The sequence below is a fragment of the Fukomys damarensis genome, unplaced genomic scaffold (genome assembly GCF_012274545.1).
Source record: "Fukomys damarensis isolate Sample0158 unplaced genomic scaffold, DMR_v1.0_HiC HiC_scaffold_16, whole genome shotgun sequence".
Taxonomy (NCBI): domain Eukaryota; kingdom Metazoa; phylum Chordata; class Mammalia; order Rodentia; family Bathyergidae; genus Fukomys; species Fukomys damarensis.
The window spans coordinates 62,278,829-62,302,164 of record NW_022900928.1 but is presented as its reverse complement, the minus strand read 5'-3'; the positions used below and the strand labels follow the sequence as shown (position 1 = coordinate 62,302,164).

General features: G+C 44.6%; 1 protein-coding gene and 1 long non-coding RNA gene across 7 annotated transcripts in view; one reads left to right on the top strand and one right to left on the bottom strand.

Annotated features, from left to right (window-relative positions):
- The window catches only part of Zbtb16 (zinc finger and BTB domain containing 16), a 179,642-nt gene that overhangs the window by 132,349 nt on the left and 23,957 nt on the right, over positions 1–23,336 (bottom strand). The gene's annotated exons all lie outside the window — the stretch shown is intronic.
- On the top strand, positions 1,139–22,565 carry LOC104865742. 2 transcript variants are annotated; one of them, XR_781260.3, is made up of 5 exons: positions 1,451–1,590; positions 4,967–5,052; positions 17,120–17,172; positions 17,264–17,732; positions 22,504–22,565. It is a non-coding gene; the product is annotated as an uncharacterized LOC104865742 (long non-coding RNA). The 2 variants fall into 2 exon arrangements; XR_781259.2 differs by lacking the exon at positions 22,504–22,565 and having other exon boundaries at positions 1,139–1,590; positions 17,264–18,234.

Genomic DNA, 23,336 nt, shown 5'->3' with positions numbered 1-23,336 from the left:
ACAAGGCTGCACATTAAATTAATTAGAAAAACCATCCACAACAAACGATCAGTACCAGGAAGTGTTGTCAAAACAGAGGTGTCAGAAGAGTGTGTGTCAAACAGGCCCCAGAGGAGCACTCAGCCTTCCGAAGGACACGGTGGTCTCTGCATCCATTCTAATGTTTGCCTTGGCTGGGGTTCTAAACCACGAAAACATCTGTACAGAATGAAGCAAGTCATTTCAGTGAAGTCATTCTGGACCCTTTCAAGATATTTAGAGTAATTTCATGAAAGGACAATGCAGTTAATGTTCCCCGCTGGAGGAACAATCTTGCGGTTGGCTGGCAGCACTGACCAGTTTCTCTCTCTTCTTATTAGTGTAAAGTGAAAGGGAGAGAGAGTTCAGAGAAGGAGGGAAAAAACAGATACACAATTTAAGGAACACAGGCAATTACATAGGTTGGCTTTAATTCTGAAACTAGAGCTTAAATACCAACGGTATTGCCTTTAGCTCTCTGGAAACTACAGTATAATTAGGTTCACTCAACTTAACTTAAAACATGTCCAGTCATTACACTTTTTTTCTTGTTCTAGCCAAGTTATCTCTCACACACACACACACACACACACACACACACACACAAAGCATGCACTGGAGATCTCTAAGCCAAAAGTATAACATCCTCAAGAAATAGCAAAAACATACCACTGATTTTCAGAAACCACATTCATGTTTTGTGACCTTCCTTAAAGATAATGTTCTCACGATTAATTAATTTATGAATAGTTTTCCCCCCAACATGCACAACAGGTTCCATGCAAATTCTTGAGCTTTTAAATTATACTGTTAATGAAAGCAAATAAAGGCAGTTAAAAGGCAATTTGCTCAATTGGTGTTAATATTTAAGCACAGCATGTGTAAAAACAAGATCACAGAATTCAGTTTTTTACCATGAAAACTTTAACCCAACTTCATTTCCAAAAGATCAAACGCGTTACCAAGAATCTTTTTTTCCCTCTACCCTTTAGCATCAGGTAATGAGGCTTTTTATTAAGTAAATATTTCACATTAACCTCATCAGTTTCTATCACTTAGAAATTCTAATCTATAAAATCAAATCAGCTTAATCATGTTTAGATTAGATCCTGCATCCTGAAGGCAAATGAAATTGTTTACCTCTTCCCTCACCTTGGCACATTCGAGCACCAAGACCTGAGATACCAGAAAAGAAAGACCGGCTCCCACTGCCTTCCGGTTCCTGCTCTCCCCCGACTGCCTACCTGCTTTCTTAGAATCTACATCAGCCTAACCAACTCTGCAAATTCTCTTAAACCAGCATCCACAAAATCCCTAATAGTTTACTAGCCAAGCAAGAGCTCTGCTCATGGCTTTCCCTGGAATTTTCCTAGATTCCCTAAGAAAGAGAAAGGTATCTGTGAGGAAATGGAATCTCCTGGGGTTGCCAGGCTACTGCTTGGGGGATCTACACACAGGTTGTCACAGCAGGTCCTTCTATGCCCAATCCTCCACCTTAGTGACGGTCTGGATGAATGTTCAGAATGTCTGTGAGTCTGAGGCCCCCAAAAGAAGAGGGGAAAATGGGGAAAGGTATGGTACGGCAGCTTTTCTTTTTCTTTTTATTTATTAATTTTTTTTTTTGTGGTACTGGGGATCGAACTCCGGTCCTTGCACTTGCAAGGCAGGCCACCGAACCGCTGAGCTAAATCCCAGGCCCTAGCAGCAGCTTTTCAATTGGACTGAGGGTCCCACCCAGCATCGTAAGTACCCCTCCAGTACGCATACAGACACACACAGGGATCATTCCCACACATTCACCATGCCCTTTCTCAGAATCTAGGTCCCTCAAAATATCACTTCAAAGTATTACAGTGACTATGGTGTTAAAGGCCTTCAAAGTCCTTCAACAGGCAGGCTCCTTCAGAAGTCCTCGTCAGGACCCTGGCACTCCCCTCTCCTCTCAATTCCATGGCTCTTTAAACAACCTCAGTTTCCCTTATGGCTCTGCCCAGCTGGTAAGCCAAACCAAGATTCCTGTACTTTCCCTCAACATATCACTCTGCCCAAGACAACCAATCCCTAGAGGGATCTGCCCAGTTTACAACACACCAACTCTGTGAAGCCAGCCTCCTTGCCCATACCACTGGGAGGTCAGCTCCTGGGCAGCTTTGTCTCTGAAGTCAATCCTTAAACCGCTCCCCCTTCCCCCCAGCTCTTCCTTTCCTCTCTCCCCCCACCCCAACTGTTCATTCCCTGAAACCATTTCTAATGGATTAAGGGGTCTGGACTCCGCAAGGATGTTTACGTTAGGCTCACTTCCAGGCCATAACCCGTCCTGAGGGAACACATTCCTGATCAGGGCCACGGAAAAAACTATGCAAAACATCTGGGCCTCTCTGTGCTTCAAACTCCAGCCTCGGTGAGCTCTATCAAGCCCCACATCTCTCCAGGGGTGACTGGCAGCAGTCATGGTGGACAGTCCCCAGCTTCAAGGATCTGGGATTCCAGGAAAAGATGCAGACATTTTTGGTTTAGCCAAAGACCTGGTTAAGCCAAAGATGTTACACCTCAAGGCACAAGGGAGACCTTATCTTTTTCTACCTCCTCTGCCTGACTCCTCTAAAACCCACCCTGTCACAGGGCTAGGTCTCAGCTCAATTAAGCCAGCCACTGGCTGGAATGACAAATCCATCCCATCAGCTCAAAAGCAGGTCTGGCCCACAGATGATGCAAACACAGAGGTGGGCATGACCAGTTTGGTGAAGCCAATTCCAGCTGGGTATCCCAGTCTGTCTATCACCACTGAGGCCGACCTATGCCAATATCCACAGAGAAAATCCAGGAGGGCATTATGAGCACAAGCTAAAGCAATAAGAAAAATCTGGGTTTGAAATCCAACCAACTCAAAATCATGAACTAAATGTCTAATCTCTTTGAACTTCTCATCGGTACAGATGAAGTTCTCATTTTTAATACCATGATTCCAAAGGCCTGTCCTACAGACTGAATGGGGACATGTGACACATCAAAGCTCAGAGACTGGCACACTGTAGGTAGCCACCTACCCCATACATAAGGAAGCAAATAGCCATTACCACCTACCCTTAATAAACCCTGACTGGCAATTTCCCAGAGGCTCTGGTGTCTTTAGAGAGTCGAATGAAATGGAGAGGAAGAAAGAAGGAGCTCAGTTTCACCTCGATGTTAAAAGAGAGACCCTTCCAGAATAAGAAGGCTGAGCACTAAGGCCGAGGAGACCCATGCATAAACACATGGCCATCAATTCCACTCTAAAAATCAGCTACTGTGACTGCTGTGGCAGTAAGAGAAAGCTGGCTCACACATTAATACTGGGCTTTCTTTTTAAAAAGCAAAAAGACAAGAAAAAATAATCCTAAAATTCTGGAGATGATAGGTATTCTAGTTTTCAAGCTATGAAACTGAGGAATAGCTTTCTGATGGTGGAAATATTTTGTATATTCAGCTGCTCTCTGTGCCCTCTTTTGTCAGAGCCTGGGGTCTCAGAGCTAAAGCTGGCACCAAAAGACCATCTGGGACTGCTGCCTTACACACAGAAGTTTAAATAGCTCAATGAATGAACCCAAGAATTAATGAATGATAAAGCTGTACGGTTTCTGTCAGCCACCCTGGCTCACAAGCAGCATTTAAAACCCTCCCAGCATCTTCAACAATGAGTATTTGCTAAGTATAAACCAACAACAATAATAGTAATAAAGGTGGGAGGTGGACAAGGGATCTCATTACAAGGAAGGCAGACTTTATAAAAAAATAAAAAGCAAGTCCCAGACTTCTCACTATATTCGTTATTTGCTCCAAGTTTATTTGAAAATCCCTCTCCTCAAACAGAAGGGAAAAAACATAAACAGAAGGTGGTACACAACATCTCTAAGCCTCACCCATCTCAGCCCAGTCCTGTTCCTCAATGACAAACATTCATGTCAAAGTTCATTTTTACCAATATATATGGAACAGAGAGCATAAAATCCTCTCAAGATGTATATGTGTATACCCACGACACACAGTGGAGAAAAAGTTTTACACCTATCCTGTGGAAAGAAAACAATCTTTTAGTAACTTCTAATAGCTATAAAACAGTTCTTTTAGGGAAGGAAATGCAGAACTGCAACCATTTTGGTAGACTAAAATATCATGCTATTTGGAGAGAGGACATCATGGGAGAAAGGATCTCTTTAACAGTGACCCACATCATTACACAAGAGAGGCTGCTGGCAGAGTCACTGGACTTGTCCATGCTAAATGACCAAGTGTTTCAGCACCAGGGAGGCCAGAACACAGGAAAATAGGGTTAATCTGAGATTTGAAAGAGTGAGATCATTTGACTGCAAATGATATAACTTACAGATCTATAAAGTTCTTTTGTGGAAATCATCAGAAAGGAAACACATGCAGGCTTCAGGTAGGAGAGTTTCATGAATCCTGAATTGCCTTGCAGGACCTGGATTAGAATCCAGCTCCCTGTGTTTGGCAAGGGTCACTTCTACCACGCAAGAGGATCTCATTCAGGCTATGACCTGCTTTGGCAGTGTGAGAGTGGGTAAGTCACTGACCCCTCTGAGATTCCATTTCCTTATCTTATCTAGAAAATCAAGTGATCACCAGGTCCCTGCCACCTCAGGGCTAGGGTCACTGTAACAGGTACCAGAGCTCTCTACCTCAGGGGTGTACCTGTACGGCTGCTCCTCCCCAAGTCGAACTGGTGAGGACGAACCTGTCAAAACAACTATACTTCCAGAAAAGAAAAACCGAAAATAACCACTGATTGAGTAGGGACTAGGCTATGAGGGTCGGTCTGAAGGGCAAAACTCTGAGATAAGAAGAACCTTCACTACAAAAGAAGAAAAACCAAAGATACTAGAAGGTCACATTTTTTACAGTGGTAATGGGATAAGAAGAGATGAGAAAAATTAGATTTCTTTTCTAACAGAAAAGAGAAGATGGTGAAATCAGAGACCCTCAGGCCAATTTGTACAGGCTTCTTCTCATGAAATATCTGAAGAAAACCAAAGCTAAGTAAGTACTGGGGTTTTCTTTTCATTTTCCCATATAAAACATCACAATGATGTTTATTAAAAGGCAGCAACAGAAGTAGGGGTCACATTGATCCCAAAAGTGGGTAAGTATAGAGATGAGATGGGCCAGGAGAGAAGGGACACATAATCCCCCCTCCACACAGAAGTGGCAGAACAGTTCAGAAGGGAGGCCGCTGCCCCACTACTGAGAATACTCACTCAGTAGAAAGGGAAGGCAAAAAGACACCATCAAGGCCAGCATTTTTCACCTAACAACCCTCCACTGTTAAAGGTTAATACAGACCAGAGGGGTGGAGGGTGGAGGAGGGGGAGAGCGAGGGGACAGAAAAACATTATGCAATATTAGAATGCTACTTTTATTTTAAAAGCCATCATGTGTAAAGCATTAGTGTTTTTGAAATTGCATTCTTGAGTTAATTAAATGGACAATCTTTTATACATAAAAGTGAAAGAAAGCAATTAAAAGCTAAATGAAGAAAAACCGCCTTCCCCTGGCGATCTGGGCTATCCCAGTCCTTTTGTATTAACATTGAGCAAAGACAAGGATCTCCCAGAACCACTGTCCAAATGTCTCTTTTATGGCACCCTCGGTGACAGTTTGAAAAGGATTTGTCTTCCTTCTAAGTTTACCTATGAGACTGTTAGGATAAGAGGAGGAAGAGAGAATGGCAGGGGGAGGGAGAGATGGAAAAAAAAACCCTCATTTAAGCAGAGTTTATAAACAAACAAGGGAAGCCAGAGAGAGGCCACATCATTGCTTTAAATGAAACGAAAACAGGTATTCCACCTTTTTTCCCCCCCATCTTCACCAAAACAGCCACACCCAGGGTTTCACCCAAGGGTAGAGTTTGGGGCTGTCCAGCCAGCTTTAGTTCTCAGGCTTGTTCTAAGAATCAGAAAAAGAAACCCAGATTACAAGAGAAAACTAAGGTTAATTACCAGAAGGACATTCTCCATGTATTCCTATACCTACCTAGCAGGTGCCAAATCACAAACTGGCCTAATGTTTTACAAATGTGTCTTCCTCAGGTGGGTAGATACCGTCCTGTGGGTAAAGCTGTGGCCTACTCTGAAAAATGGGTCAGGAAAAGGGAAGTATGGCTGCCAGTGTATTAACCAACCTCGATCTCAGGGGTGACGGCAATGTTAATCTCCTCTTCTGGTACCCTAATGAACTTAATCTTGCTATTCAACATGGCTAAAATCACTCAAGTGCCCCTAAAAGAATGTCCAGATGACAAGAGATACATTTTCTCTGTGGTATCAGCAATAAGCAAACCATGATCTGGCCAATATCCACCCCACAGAATGAGTTTCCTTCCACATGATGGAGAAATTATAAAGACACTACCGATTTTGCAGGCTGAGCGAGCCAAGTCCTGTGGTGCATTGTACCCAGGGATTCTGTCTTCCATGTCCCACAGATCTCCTACCTGTTGGCCCAGGAGTGAATCCAATGATTTTCCCAGAGAAATACGAATAGCAAATCCAAATAGAGGTGTATGAATCCATTTTTTTCCTTGGTTTGGTTTTTTTTTTTCATCATTGGTAATACAGCCTCCTATGGGGCCCAGTGCTGACGGCTGGCTGCTCGGGGCCACCTTCCTTTCCCTTCTTGCTATAAAAAAGAAGTAAACAGGGGAAAAGCATGGTGGACATGGCCTGGTCCAGAATGAGTAAGAAATGCTCAAATCTCAGCTGCTGAAAGTGAAGGCTGATGTCTTTTACCAGCTACCTCTGTCCAGGCTGTATTTATAGGCAGGTACATGCTTGGTAACTACTCACAGAATTATGCTAAACCACTCCTTCCTCTATTTCTGTCCTGTCTGCCCTCAAAGTAGGAGCTATTATGAGGTCAAAGAATCGAATACATTTAACTCCCAGTTTTCTACATATGTCCAGCTGGGCTGAATCAGAAAATCTAAATTTCTACTCAGTCTAAATGCATCAGTGTAGAAAAAAGCCTTATATCGACATACAGGTGCCTGAATTGCTTTCTACTCCCTTCTCTACTCTCCCTTAGCAAAGGGGTGCAAACTGGGCAACGTGGCCAAAAGGCCAGTCTGGGAGATAGGAAGGAGGGGAAAAGATAAGACACTGGTATGGAAAACCCACAAATGCAATCATCCAACCCACACACAAGGAAGACTAGAAAATTTCTTTCTGATTGTGCAGCCTTCAAACCCACACACCAGGGGCCAGGGAGGGGTGCTGAGACAACTGCCGACCACCCCACAGGCCCCACACCTTCTCTGGAGATGGAGGGCCCAACCCACTTGCTCCAGCCAAAGCCTCACTCAGCTCTGTGGTTGGGTTAGTTCATCTCGGGCCCCAACTCATGAAAGGAATTCAGGATGAGTTAAACGTTACCTCTATCTCCACCCCACATCTCCTACCCCATCTGATAAGCGCTAGAGAAAACATCCTGTGTGCAGAGGGTTAGATGCTGATGTGAGTGGGGGAGCACCAACGACACAGAGGCCACCAGGAGTTAATCCCCCAAGAAACAGGGCCCCGCTCTTTGGAAGGTTCAGAGAAAGCAAAGAGAAGAAAGATCACACCGGCTGTCACATGTGGTCAGCAAAACACACATGCAGGTTGAGACTTTACCACCCAAAGCTAAGAAAACAACAACCAAAACTTCTTTTATCCTAGCAGACAGCACACACTAAAAAAGAAGTAATTTTAAAAAGAAGAAGAAAGAGAGGAAAAAAGGAGAAAAGCATGTTTCAGCAGAATGTTCAGGCAACCGGCAGTTCTGGTGCCAGCCATCGCCCTATCACCCATTACCAAGTTAAACTGTGCTCTGTACCAGGTTGGTTCTGAGCTTGTCACCTTCTAGTTCAATTTTCACCCTGCAGAGTCTACTCCTTTTCTTGATTCCTACACCACAAGGCCAGCCCCAAGGCACGGGAAGGCTTTCAATGACCTTAGCTCCTACCTCTGATCCTCACAAATCATAGTCCTATGGTTCAAAAGCAAACGTGATTATCAATACAATGAAGTGCCATTTGACAGATGACTTGTTTCAGTATCACTGGTATGCTTGCCTTCAAATAAGGTCTTTTAATGTTCCCAGCAGCTGAGAGGGGCAAGACCTACTGGTCTGAAAGGACATCCACTTTGATTGGTGGGTTAATATAGGTACAAAGAAAGAAAAAGCTGGCATTAAGGGCTATACTGAATGTTGGCAAGCACCAAAGACATCAAGCCCAAGGAAGGAGGCACACAGAAAACTCCATGATTGGCCTCCTTTCTGGAACTGCCCTAGGCTCTCCTGCCTATAAAATTCTCCAGGCACCCAATAAATAATTAAATGACTGTTCACCTCTTGTTAACCACATCTAAGGATTATAGGGCCAACTCCAGGCTATCAGCAAAATGCATTCACCTTTCTACACATAGCAAAATGATCCCAGAAACTCTAGTCCAAGCATCCCCCAGTAGATTCACTTCCCAGAAAGAGGGGGGAAGACTTACCTGGAAGAAAGAAAAATGTGAACAACTGATTCCACTTTTTCCCTCTAACTAACCATTCTTGTGGTTAGCACCTCCTGTGCTGCTGTGATGGATGAGGGGAGTGATGACGAATGACAAACCTTTCTCCTGAAAGCCCCAGAGTGAGAAATTCACCAGGATCCAGGGACGGTCTGTGCATAGAAAGGCAAGCTCGTGTTCAGAACAGCAGCTCAGCAGCCTCAGGCCCCAGTGAGATTTCAACCTGAACTTAGCTGCCAACAACTCACCAAAGCCTTGGAGCCACAGTAAGAAGTCCTTCCCAAAGTGTTTTTTAAGCTCCCCCCGCCTCCACAAAAGGGAAAGCAACTGAGAGCAAGTCTTCAGGGCAAAGCACTGAGGCCCATGCTTCAAAGGTCTGTGAATATGACATCCCAGCCATCACTGTTGTGTTCGCTGCCGGCCCTAACATGCTTGGACAAAATCCACAGCACAGCAGGATTCAGACCACCAAGCCAAAGCAGTCCTCCATGCTGAGGACAAAAAGAAAGGGCAAGTGGGACTGTCCCAGAGACTTCTACACTTCCTAGAATAGCACCCAGTTTCATTTAGAAAAGAAATTAAAAGCCACAGGTAAAGTCCTGCCTACCTCTTCCCCGTGTAGGGTACCACCAATTCCTTTATCATCACCATAATGCTTAAAAAAAGAAACAACCATTAATCAAATGTATCTCCAATTATACAATGATAAGAAAAACAGAAAGAAAGAAAATCAGGTCCTCTTGCTCTCAAGAAGAAAAAGGAAGATAACAGGGCACTATAAAATGGTCAGGAGTTATGTATGTATTTTTTCATTTGATCTTCACAATAACTTTACAAATTAACCAGAATCATCCCATTTTACAGGAAAGGAAACTGAGCCTCAGGGATATATATAAATGTTGAGACTTAAGGATACACAAGGGAGCCAAGCTCTCAAGCCAGACCTATCTTGACTCCCAAATTCAGGCTCTGTTACCCTATCACATCATGTTGCTATGCTCAATCACTTAGTTTTCTATCAAACTCCCCAAATCAGCCACTCCTAAGAAAACTTGCTTCAATGGCCCCCAAAGAGCTTCAATACTGAGGTGGAAAAAGGAAGGAGGACTGGATCATAACTGAATACTCTTAAATCCCTTTATAGGAGGTAACTATCTAAAACCCACAAACAAAACAAAAGCCCAGCACATAATGTGTGCTTTCTAGCTGTGAGCAGCTTTCTCGATCCTTAAGATGCTTGCTCACAACAATGACTCAGTAAAAGGGGCTCTCGGGCCAGCCACCCTCCCTGGAGCCCATCTGGATTCTCCGGCCACCATTAAGTTGTAGGAAAGCAATGAATTCCTGATGTTCAGAAATGAAGGGTCTGACCATGGTTGCCAGGCCCCACTCTGAAATTATAATTATCCCAGTCTTTGCAAAGGTTAATAATTTTATAAAGTAAGGTACGCCACATCTCACAGAAAGGTCCACCAAATGGAACAGTGTTGCCACAGCTCTAGTACTGTTCGATGACTACAAACATCCCCCAAACACCAAAACAGCAAGAAGGGTCCTCGTTGGGTTTTACCTTTTTCCACCTGTTCCTGGTAAACTCAAGAGGACAAGGCCCACATGCCAGCGGCCCAAAATTCTGACAGTGTTCTGCAAGTGTACTCCTCTGAGATGAAGGATGAACTAGATGCCTGAATCAATCTTGGTTTAAACACTATTGTCATCAGCCAGGCCTCAACCACAAAAGTTAGATAATATTAAATATGTACTTATTCCCCACAAATAAATCAACTGCCATGCCTACAATATTACTCAAGGGTGGGAGGTACAGAGGTTTTTCTTCTGGACTCCCTGGATGCTCAGTCATGCAGACCCATCTTTGGGACTTCTAATTTTCGACTGATGAACCCAAACTCAATATGTCCTCCTATCCCAAGTATCTCCATCCAATTTTAAGTGTCATCTTGGACTGGGCACAAGCAGAGAGAGATGACTGGAAAAGCCATTTGCCATCATGTAGAAAACAGGAAAGAAAGAGACATTTTACCACTATTGATTAAGGAGAACCTGCCAATCTGTATTAAAGAATGCATAAGCCAAAACATGAGATCTCAGAATATATTAGTGTCATGAAGAGATCATGTCCCGGTCCACAAGATTGCCTGCACAGGGCCACCAGCCAAGCGGCAGCTGCCAATGGGGTGCTCTATAATGGAGCTCATGTTTCTCTTGCAACCTTTAACTCATTTTTTAGCAAACAAAGCAGAGCAGACTGTTTATGTGAGTCCGTTGGAAGTCACGGAACACAAACTAGGGTGGGGAAGGCTGACTGCCTCTTGGGTGTGTGAACACTAGCAGGGCGTGTGCCATTGGCACTCACAAGTGCACCAACACAATACATGTTTTATATCCTGCTATCCAACTGCTCCTAAGCAACGTGTTTAGAAATGCATTTTTTTCTACTGAATCACTCGCACAAGAAGGGAAGGTACATCACTGCTGCTCTGTTCCAAGACGGAAGACCAAGCAGAAGATCCAGTTAGCCTTCCTCCTCTCTCCCAAGCCAACAGCCACATACACCCTCCAAAACACACACACACACACACACACACACACACACACACACACACACACGCATCTACATGCACACACACAGCCATTGTTCACTCACTTGAGCTGACACTGCACAGCCTTAAGAATCACTGACTTACCAGCAGGCCAGTCATGAGACTACAGTTATCATCCATTAGTTAAACTAAAACCCAATGGAGATTCAGGTTAACATGTTTGTTTTGCAGCAGCTATTTTTCTCATTGAGGCTTTTTTTGCGTGGTGGTAGTAGTGGTTATTTTTAAGCATGGAAAGATCAGGGGGCTTGAGAGAACAGAAGTAGAGTAAGCCAGGTACCAGGAGAGGAGATAAATCTAAACAACACCTACACTTCCTTATTACAAACTACACTCCTTTCAACTGGCCACATCATATCATTATAAAATAGATTTATTATACACATATCCAGAGTACAGAATACCTACTTTTCCTCCTGGTAGGAGGCTAGGAGACCACTGTTTCAAAATATAATTCCATACTTAGAAAAACTACAATCAATATCTGTGTATCACCCCTTCCTCCCCTCCCAAGATCACAGTTGTTTTAGGAGGATACGAGCCTCTGAAATGCAGCCTTAACAAACAGAACATTGCTCAACTGTTCTAGCGGCAGGTGTCATAAACAAGCAGCCACATGGCAAACATATTGATTTCCCAGCCCTTATCTCACAGCAACCAGTGCTCAGTTACCAGGCTACTTTAATATGTAATTTACTGCAGGGAGAAGAGAGCAGGGCTGAGGATGTCTGAAATATTTACTGTAGAATTCGGCAGTGCCACAGAGGCTTGCAAGCAAACATGAAGAATTCTGGCTTGGAAACCTCGAATGATTGTGAGCATCTCCAAACTGTTGAGAAAAAAGGCTCCCCTGCCTGCTTTGCCCCTAGCCAAGAACCCATTCCCCTGGCATGACCAGTTGTCATCAAGTGTGTCTATCCTATGACAACACAGCTCACTTCCTCCTTTATTTAAATGCAGGTCTTTAATTTCAGCCTAAACCATACAAGGAAATTACCTCCATCCATTACATGTGTTAAACTGGACTCTTCCTTTGCTTCTCAGCCCACCTGACTCAAGATAAAAATAAAGGGAACGGGGAGGTTAGAGTTTCAAAGGCTCTCATGCTGGTTTCTGAAAGGCCCACGAGACCGTCAGGAGTTAGCTTTTTCTTCTCTTTCTCCTTCTTTTTTTTTTTTTTTTTTTTTTTTTTTAATTTAAGTCAGACTTTTTATATATCCCAAGCTGCGAAACACCAAGAAAGATCCAACACTAATTAAAAGCAATCAATGTATAGTTACATTAAGTGGGAAAGAAGCTCTGTGTCTGGCGTTAAAGGTTGTAAGTTTAAAATAAACCTAGAAATGCCAAAGTTAAGCTTTCTCAGATCCACGCCAGCGCGCCCACACGCCTGGTACTATATATATGGTGAGTCCCATACCTACACATGCTGGCCATTAAACCTCAGAAGCACAGAACGAGGCTGCTGGCTGCAAGGCTGCCACGGGGGTAGAGGAAACTTCCATTTCCAGAACTTATATTTCCATCTTGAGATTCTAACTACTTTGGGCATGAATTTTTTCCAATTTGAATTTCTTAGGATTTTGAAATTTTTCATTTAAATGAAAATCAAACAGTGGGAAGAAGAGCCGGGAAAGTTTCTGTTCAGAAGCTCACAAAATCTCTGGCTAAATCTGAAGCCATCTGCAGGGGGACAAGGCAACATCACACATGGTGAAGATATAACCTCTAAAAGCCTGAGCACTCAGGTACCAGGTCTGAAAACACCCCTTCCTGAAGTGTGTAACAACATGTTGCAAATCAAGACTGAATTTTCTTTCTCACTGAAACCTCCCTGTGTGTAAGGCTATGGGCACTTTAAAGTTATTAAAGTACAAAAAAAAAAAAGAAAAGAAAAGAAGAAAAACAGCAAAAGAAGAAAGGGGGGAGGAAGAAAGGAAAGAAGAGAGTCAGAGACAGGAGAAAGGAGAAAAGGGAGAAAAGAGAAAGGAGAGAGGAAGGGAGGGGAATAGAGGGAAAGGAGAGGAAAGGAAAGGACACGGAAGGGGGAAGAGGGAAGGAGGAAGGGGGAAGAGGAAAGAGGTAAGAGGGGAAAGGGGAAAGTGGAGAGGGGAAAGGCTGGGGATTTAGCGCAGTGGTTCTGCCACCTTGCAAGCACACAAGGTCCCCAGTACCAAAAAAGAAAAGAAAAGCCAAGCCAAGCCAAACGGAAGACTCTCCTCAAACTTCCCACTGGAAAGAATCAACTAGAGAAAGAGACAGAAACAAGGAGTGGGAAGTCTTTTTCTAGAATCAGAAGAGTAATAAAAACACAAGGCCTCAACAAATAACCACACCACTCAAGAAAGAGAAAAATAACTTGAAAAGGTGGATGAAAGGCAGTAAAAGACGATGGATACTCGAGGCCACAGGCAACATGATTTTACAAAAAAATCTAGCAAGAGCTTTTAATACTATGATGTTCCAAGTATTTCCGAAGAAACATTTTGTCTCCAATACCAGGTATCACAAGTCACATAAAATATATTTGTACTGCAGTAAAAATATACGTAAGACAAAGTTACACATCGTAACCTTTTTGGGAGGTGCTGGGGTTGGAACCCAGGGCCTTTCTACTGAGCTCCATTGCCAGGCCCCAGCCTCATGCAAATTTTTTTTTAATTTGAGATAATCTCACTAAGTTGCTAAATTGCTCAGGCTCACTTCAACTTGCAATCCACCTGCTTCAGCCTCCCAGAGTGCCAAGATTATAGGCATGTGCCACCACACCTGGCAGACTTAACGGTTTTTAAGTGCATAGCCTAGCACCATTTGGTACATCCACCGATGCTCTGCATTCATCGCATCTCCACCCCACAGAATTTTTTCATCTTCCTCAAATGAAGCTCAAAACCCATTAAACAGTCACTTTCCCTTCTCCCTCTCTCTAGCCCCTGGCAACTTCTATTCCTCTTTGGATCTCTATAAATTTGCTTCACATAGCCAAGATGGAACCGCCAATGAATGGAACCATACAGTATCTGTTATTTAGTGTTACACTTACTTTCATTTAGCATAATGTCTTCAGGGCTTATCTTATCATTATCAAAATTCTTTAAGGCTGAATAATATTCCATTTTGAGTACAGACCACGTTCTGTCTATTTATCCATGTGTCAGTAAATATCTGAATTGCTACCACCTTTTTTGGCTATGGTAAATAATGCCATGAAAGACCTGAGTATGCAGATTACCCATCTGGCTTCCTGCTTTGGAAGCAGACTTGCCCACAAACGGTATCTCTGGTCCATTAAACGTCTTCTATACTTTGGTATCCAACACTCATCAGAACCAAAAAAAGAATGGAATTAGGTTAGAAAACTACAGTCAACAACACTGCTGAAGCGGGAAGCCATGCAGAGCTGTGCAGTCACAAAAGTGCCCATGAAGTGCTGCAGCTGCCACGTGGTGGGTGGTGGCTTCAGCTAACACACCCCTAGCTCACTCAGCTGATGGAGGCTAAAGTTTTGAGTTCAACAACAGAAATGCGCCTCAACAAAAGATTCTTAGGGTAGAAGGCATGCGTCTGAACAGCTTAACAAAACAGTCTCAATGTGCCATTACTGCCTAGCACCTCTGTGAGACAACACTGTTAAAAACATGGGCACATTTTCTGACACGACCTTATTTAAACCTGCCGGGGACTAACTGTACCAGGCAGCATGTGAAAACAAGCCTGTTGACATCAGAGGACACACAGACGTGCAGGCGACCACAGAGCCGAATCTCCCATCTCTTAACAGCCTAATAATTTAAAATACCAAGATAAAATTGTGCATATCTCTTTAAGATAGGCATACTTTACAGGTTTATATCTTACCACAAATCAGAAATAATAGATAAGCCAAACCCTCCAAATTTTAATGAAAGCCAAGACCACATCAGCTCTCCACTGTCCAAATCCTGACAACATATTATCAGAAGCTCAATTAGAGATAAAAACCAGAGACAAGGGAAAAGGCAATTTTAGGTTCCTCTAAGGGAAGTCTAGAGCGATGATATTAAAATGTCCATAGGCTGTTTAGACTGCGAGGAATTTACTTTTTCATAGAATAAACTTTTCCTTTATAGTCCCTTTTTTTTAAATACAGTGTCTTAAGTAGATCTTTTGGAATTTACAAGATAAATACTGGTAATTTGATTCTTATCTTCTCTAAATCCAATTCTAAGCCAATTTTGTGTAAAGGACACTAATTATAGCCTACAGGGAGAAAAAAGGTAACCTATCAGAGAGAGTACACTTGAAACATTTAAAAGGCTAGGGGACCCTGAAAAGTTAAATAGATTTCAAATCTATTGGAGGAAGAATAATAATTAGTTAAATGGAAATTATTCTCGGGGCCTGGTCTACTTCCCATGGGCACTTCAACATCTTGTCAATGTGGTGCCCAAATGGCCTGTGGCAGAGGAACGCAGGGTTTTTGCTTCCCCCCACCCAGGCCTGAGACAAGCAATAACTTTAAAAAGAGTCAGCTTTGATGAGTGAAACTACAACCACAAGGGGAGAGAATAGAAACTTCTTGCAAAAAGCTAAATTCTGCCTGGGTAACAGGTCTCTTCCTATCTGCTCCATATCTGTGGTTGATAAATTGGTTATATAAGACACTGCTTTTTCTAAGCTAACCCTAAAGACAACAATGCCTGTAGGGTGCATGCATATGCATCTTCATTCTTTACTATCCTACCTCTTTGTGCTATTTTTCTTGGCCTTGGTCACAAAAGACAGTCATGCTAAAAGGATGCCATAAATCTGACATTTCCAGGCAGCTTCAGGGAGGCCTGAACATGCAAAGGGCCTGGGCTCCTCTGGTGTTGAGCCATAGTGACCAGGAGGACCCCAGAGGTGCTGCTGGGCTGATGGAGCACACAAGCTGGTCAAGGGATCAGTGAAACGGATCTGAAAAGTCTTGGTCATTGGAAACCCAATGAACTGACAGCTCCAAACAACTTACCTAAACAGCTTTCATTTCAGGACTACCCCAACCACTGAAGCCTCCTGGGGCCAGGTATCTCTTGTATCTGATGAAGGGGCAAACAGGATTGATATCCAACCCCATCCAACTCATCAAGTCCCAGGCCCTGGTTAAGAACCATTTCCTTCCACAAGGAGGGTGTCTTTTCTGATTCACGCAAAAGCTCTGTGTAGATGACTAACAACCATGCTTAAGCCCACACCGAAACTTCCTGAGCATTAAGGGCTCTCTCTCTCTCTCTGGAGGTGACCACCTCCTTCCTATTGCCTGCACACCTAAGTTTCCCACTGACCCCTAGAAGCCAAGTGCCACCCAAACAGCCATGTCATTACAACCCACGGTCGGCCCATATCCTCCAACCGAGAGTCTAAACCTAAGTGGCCAATATTTCAGTGCAGGAATGAACCAAGATCCCAGACTACATAAGTAGACTGACTGGGTTTTTGTTATACCGAAAGGTCCTAACAAAAATATTTGTAAAATCCTACACTGAAGAGCTTAATCAGAAAAGGATTCTGAGGCTGAACCAATGACGTTGTCACTATTCCAAACACACAGATATAAAAGGAGAAAATATCTCCTGACAAGTCAATTTAGACCCACCCAGAAATAATTCTTGCCTGTGACATACTTACTGTTCCAAAGAGCTAGTGTGATGCCTCTTCTATAAACATCTAGAAAATGGACATGGGGGTTGGGGATTTAGCTCAGCAGTGCCACCACCTGCCTCACAAACACAAGGTCCCAAGTTCAAGGCCTGGTACCCAAAAAAAGGAAAATAGACACGGGTTAAGTGGTAGAAATCAGTCTTGCCATTTTTCTTACAGATTAGCCCCTCCAAGAAAACCAGGCAGCAGAAAAGTGAGTGCTGGCTATGAGGGAAAGCTTCCTTCACTCTGTCTCTCAATCCTTTACAGGCCCTCAACTACTTTCAACAGCTGGATACAGAAGTGGCCTGAGTACAAACACAGTGAGCAGATTTTCTGAGGCTACTTCAAATTCTACCTTTCAGGCTTGTGTTCCATCATCCTTACTTGGGCTAATCTCTCATCTTCTTTTAGGGGTTCTTTGGCTTCCACTCATCTCACTGGCTATTCACTACCTCTCTAGAAGATGGGTAAGGACAGGAGAGAGGGTTGTGCACCTGGAAGCAGCAGCAGCAGTAAATGTAATGGAGAAACACATGGCAGCTGGAGAACAAACAGCCGCAAGGACACCCAGTCCCTCTGTAGTTGGGGACAGCAACTCCCACCCATGAGCTCCTCACCTCCCCACAACAGACTACCCAGAACTGTCGAGCCAGCCCAAGGCTAGAATGTAACCATGCCTTGCCACTGCTTCACAGCGGGTGTCATGGGTGTGATTTCTGGTTCAGAGAGCATGGTTCCAAAGATACAATTAAAGGACACAGGCAAAAGCACTCAAGCCTCAACCTCCATCTGGACTCAGCTGCAGAGGGAGACAGGGAGACAAGGCAGGTCAAAGAGGACAACCTGAGCAAGCCTGCCAGAGTTCCTCAGCTCAGGCCAGGTACTGGTGCTTTTTATCTACTTTAACAAGGCAACATTTGGGTGTGGTGCAATGTGTGTGGGTGTGTGCGCGCTCGTGTACATGCGCATGTGTTTATATATTCTATATTAACTACCTGAATGTTCTTCCAGAAAATTCCTTTCTCCTTTTATCACATAAAGTCAACCAAAGGTGCCAAACACAAGGAATCTTCCAAAGCCAGGGAAGTGTAGAAGGAAGATGAAGATTGAGGGGACTAGAAAGTTGGGGTCCTCAGACTCACAAAGGGACTATGGCCTGGTCAGTTGAAAAGGAAAGAGCCCCACAGCAGCCCACTCCATGTGTCATGTGACCTAATCCTTATGACAGCACTACATATTAGGAAGGTGCTATCAGCCCCATTTTCAAGATGCACAAAGGCTCGCCAAGATAAATATGGGGGGAGCAAGACTCAAATAGAAACTATAAGGGACAGAGAAAGAACTTGCCCATGAAACTGACCCTTGGAGAGCAGAGAACAAGGGGGAAGTAGTATAAGGTTTCCTCAACTCTTTGTCCCAACCATGGCTGGGGTGAGGACAACTGGACCATGAGGAGAAACCTGCAGTAGAAAACAATCAGTTGTTCTAACATGAGATGATCAGAAAGGCATTCCCCACCCCAAACTCAGACCACAGAATCTGTAATGAAGGACACCATGGAGCCACCTAAACATGCACGTGCTCATGATCCTGGCAGCAGCCCTGTCTTCTCATCCGAGCCAAACTGTCCACAATAAAAAGCTCCTTGGATGCTCTGGGCGCCCCCCACCTTTGTGGCAAGACCTTGAAGGCCTGAATGCACAAACACAGTGCCCTTTCACCAAAGCCTCCTGGGTCTTGTTTCACTGGGGCCGTGAAAGAGAGCACTGTAAATAAAAGAGGCTTGCTTGACCTGCCCGTAGGACCCGACCTCCTTCTCCACTACTGTAACAGAGCCCCTGGCCAGCACAGCTTCGGCCTCTCTGCTCAGGGGATGTAGGTTTAGGGGTGTCCGTGAGGAGGGGTTGCACGGGCCTGGTCAGTCCAGTGTCATACACTTGTCGAAATGGTTGCAGGGAGAAGGGGGAGGGGAGGCCATTTGGTTTTGTTCTCTTTGTCCAGCCAACTGGACAAAAACCAGAAAAGGAGAGTGGACTGAGGGACTGAGACCCCTTTTCAGCAGCAGTCACATACAGAGGACACTGTGCCATCAATGCGAGGTGTAAATGAGAATGTCACACTAGGTGCAGCTGTATACTTAAGAAAGTAACTGAAAGGAAGGGAAGGAGGGAGGGAAAAAGCCAGACAGGGAAAGAAGAAGAAGGAAGGAGGAACAGAGGAAAACTTGGGAAAAGAAAGGCACAAAAAAGAGCCGAAGTAGCAACCCAACTCACAAGTACAGAGAAAACCCAGATCAAACCCCGTGAGTCAGCTCCACCATCTACCATGAGCACCAAGCACTCAAACAAGGGGACATCCATAAGGCTAGGAATTGAGAGTTCATGTCTGAAGGGGCCCGCAAGGAAACACATGAGAATATGGTAAGTGATTCCTTATTAAGTATCTGTGGCTTCTGTCTCTGCAAAAGGAGGGAGGATCTGCAAACCTTCACCCTCCAGCTACTCCCACTATGAGGTCACTGTCCCTCCTGGGGGGGTATGGGTGGGGTGGGGGGAAATAAAGCAGCAGAAAGAACAAAACCATATATACTATTATTAAAATTTCCCATAAAAATAAAACGCAACAGAAAAAAAAGCAGAAGCAAGTGAATGCTCTGGTAAGGACATGAGCATCTTGTTAGGAAAGGGCAGCAGAGAAGCCTAGAACCACCAGCCCTGCCTGGCCAGTAGAGCTGCTGCCCTCCACAGCAGCAGGCCTGTCCACAGAGCAGCCAAGAGGACAAACTTGTGTTCTAAGTTTTAAAATGGGTTCCCATTTTTTAACAGAAAGGCTAGAACCCAAAGGCAAAGACTCAAAAGCTCTTACCTACCCCAAGCTCATTAGCACAGCCCCAGACAAGGCCTGAGCCACACAAGCCCTCCAAACCATTCTGACTACCAGAAAGCTGTTTGTTTGGGGTTGTTTGTTTATTTGTTTGTAATACTGGGGATCAAACTCAGGACCTTGCATTTGCAAGGCAGGTGCAGCACACTGAGCTAAATCCCCGGCCCCCCTGGGCCCTTTTATGATGGGGTTGCAGAGGGGAGAAAGAGAAAGAAGCTCCTCTAACCAGGCCAGACTTTCCTACACTGCTTCCCCAGCAGCCTGCCAGCAACTCAAGGCCTCAACTCAAGGAGATTCCAGTGTTAGATCCCTTTTCATCCTCCCTGCACTGGAACCCTGGGAATGAAGCCCCAGCCCTCTCAGGGCTCAGATGCCTATATGACAAAAATGGCCTAACCACAAAGAAAATGCACCTACTAGTTGAAGCCAAATCACTCCCAGGCCTTCCACAGCATATCCTGTCAGGGAGCAGAAGAGCAGAGCACAGGAAGCCACCTGGAATGGCAGGTGGAATAGTACACACACATACCACCCAGTCTCGGCTACTCATCCGTACAGTAGATGTGAGAACACGATGCTCCTTTTCCTGCCTGAGATCTGTGAGCTGAACCAGACAATCTCCTCCCATCCCCTCTATGCCTAACATCTTAATTACAGGAATAAGCTCAGCAGCAAACAAATAGCCAATGGCCCAGAATCCATCACTTCCTTCCCAAAGCGTGCCTGGCTGCCCCAAGGAGGGCCCAAGCAGAGTTACAGGCTTATACCTACCATCTGGACTCCTATAAAGCCTCTGGGTCTTTCCATGGTTAACATCTAGGGATCTACCTGCAAAATCTAGAGAAAGGGGAAGAGGAGTGGCCAGGCTCCCCATGCCTTGTTACATCCATCACCAGCACAAACCTTCACCAGATTCACAAACTGTGGTTTACACACAGTGCTTTGGCAAGCACAGATGCATAAAGGCAGTTCCCCAAGGATACTTCTAGACTGTCCCCCCTGTTTCCCTCCACACCAGCTAACTCAGCCACTTCTGTCTCCCTGCCAAGCCTCTGGTGGACAGAGGATACCCTCCCCAGGTCTTTAGAATTAGAGCTTCCCTCCACAATTAATCAGTCCAAGGCTGGGCACAGAAACAGAGAGGAAAAAAACAAAAGCAAAAAAATGGCTCTTGCCCTCAAGGGGCTCTCAGTTGTCCTGAAGACTGGGCATGAAAAATAGGAGGATAATCAGCAGTTTAACCAAACCAGTAGGTGCAAATGAGAAGTCCTAACTGCCAAGCCTCGGGTACCTGCCTCCTCTTCTAGAACCCATAGGAAATAAGCCCAGGAAAACCTTGACCAGCCCACACTCACCCATCCATCCTCTGCTTCCGAAAAAGCTGACCTTCAGGAACTTCCTTTTAACTGTTTCTCTCTGGAATGCGACCCAGGCAGCTGGATATCGGGTCTGGGTACAGAAGGGTGAGACAAAGGTTCTAGGGTCTCAGAGTCCTTGCCCCCACAGTGCCTGCTCATTTTCAGCTGGAGGGTATGCACAGGTTATGGATTACACCCTCATATGCACAATAAGGTATGGGGGAGTCCTTAGCCACCTACTATCACAAAGACCCCACATTCCCCTAGCCCTTCTCGCCTGCCTGGCCTGGTCTAGCCACAGTAAAGATGCCAATTAGGACAGGGTTTCTACTGGTTTGAAAAAGAGGAAAGATGAAAGTAGATGCTCCAGAGGAAAGATGGTTCTGCTTTGACATATCTGAGACTGGGCTTGTTTCCAGAGAGCCATTAAAACTAGTGTGCAGTGATAGCTGACCCATCAGTACCATACTGCAGATATGCAGAAAGCTCAGGCCAACCTGCTTTACAGGAGCACCACTACCCATCCATCAGACAGCCTCCAATTCTGAAAGCCAACCAGACATATGAAACACCTACAATGTCCAGTATACTACACTCAGAGGAGCAAAGAACGAACAGTGATACAACTGAAAAGGGCCCCAGGTCCTTCCCACAAACAGGCAGGTCTCTTATGGAAAGGAGTGGACAAAGTACCAGTAAGAAAAAAATCAGGCTCATCCACACTCCTTTTGGCATGGTTGTTCAAAGGAGTCACGTATTTCCAGCTAAAAGCAGGGGGGAGGAATATATCCAGAGGGGCTTCTTGGAGAAGAGTACAGATACTAAAGTCTGACAGCTCTGGCCCTGTAGTGAGACATGCAGAAGGATATGAAAAATGAGAGATGAAATGAAAATTCAACTCCATAGCAACAGGTACTGAGCAGCCATATGCTGGACAATGGACCAGAAGGCCACAGAAAAGTGTCCCTGCCTTGAGGAGAATATCCTAAGGTATATGCTGAGAAACAGAGGAGAAATGTAGCTGGAGTCTAGGTCCCTCCCTAGCTTTGAATGCCAAGCTAAGAACTCCCATTTCTTCTGTGGAATAGGTAAGTAGGGAGTCATTGCAGTTTAACAGCAGGGCTTTGCTTCAAGAGGATGTGGTGATGAGCCACAGTGGAGGCAATGCAGAGAGGCTGGGTAGGAGGCCAAGACACTACATGGTTATGTGAGAGAGGAAACAGGTTAGACAAATGTGAATGTGGAAGGCAAAGGAAAGGTAGGAGCTATTGAAGATGCCAAAGTCTAGAATCAAGTGCCCAGGACAAAGGCAGAGCCTCTGGCAAAACTGAAGTCCCAAAAGAAAAGGTTCGAAAGGGACAGCAGCAGGTTAAAGCAGCTCCAGGCACACTATGGTCTTGTTCCCAACAGGACTGCTATGTCTCAAAGGCAACTGGGAAGAAATGACACAGAGATCTAGAAGTTGTCCACAGAGAGGCGCTCGTGGAAACCATGTGATGACCAAGAAAAAGGTTGGAAAGAGGAGAAATGCAGGGATACGCTCTTAGGACACAGTATGGGTGAGAAGGTCACATCTACGATACTCCACCTTCCCCAATGAAAGAGAACCCTCAGGCTGGGCATCCCTCATGGGAAATGCTTAGAAGGAGAAGTGTTTCAGATTTCATAGTTTTTCAAATTGTGAAACAATCGTATAGATCTTACTGGATAAGCATCCTTCATCCAAAAATCCAAAACCCTGTGTCAGTAATCAAAAAGTTTCAGATTTTAGAGCATTTCAGATTTCAGATTCTCAGATGAGGGATACCCAAGCATTTTGCAGATGAAAAAATAGATTTTGAAGGCCATAGTGACTGCCCTTAGGAAGGGGCAACAACAGGATTCAAACACAGATTTCAGAAAGTTCCATCTATCACAGTGCATGGTCCTGAGGGGAGGTAAGAGATGAAATACCAGGGGAGAGGGGTAGGGGCACATAGGAGCAGGAGCACCAAGAGCAGATCTCAAGCCACCTTGGAAAGAACAGTATCAATATAATCAAGGAGCTCTTGGAGCAAATGAACCTAGAAATCCAAAGCTGGAGAGAATAAATTGGTTGGTACCTAAATATTCTTAAGAGTATCCACCTTCTGGGTGGTGCAAGTGAAGTGCCCAGTCCATAGTAAATGCTCAACTTGCTGCCAATTTACTGAGTAGCCATTGCGTGTTCAGGATGGCATCAGCAGGCAGCATGGGGTGAAAGG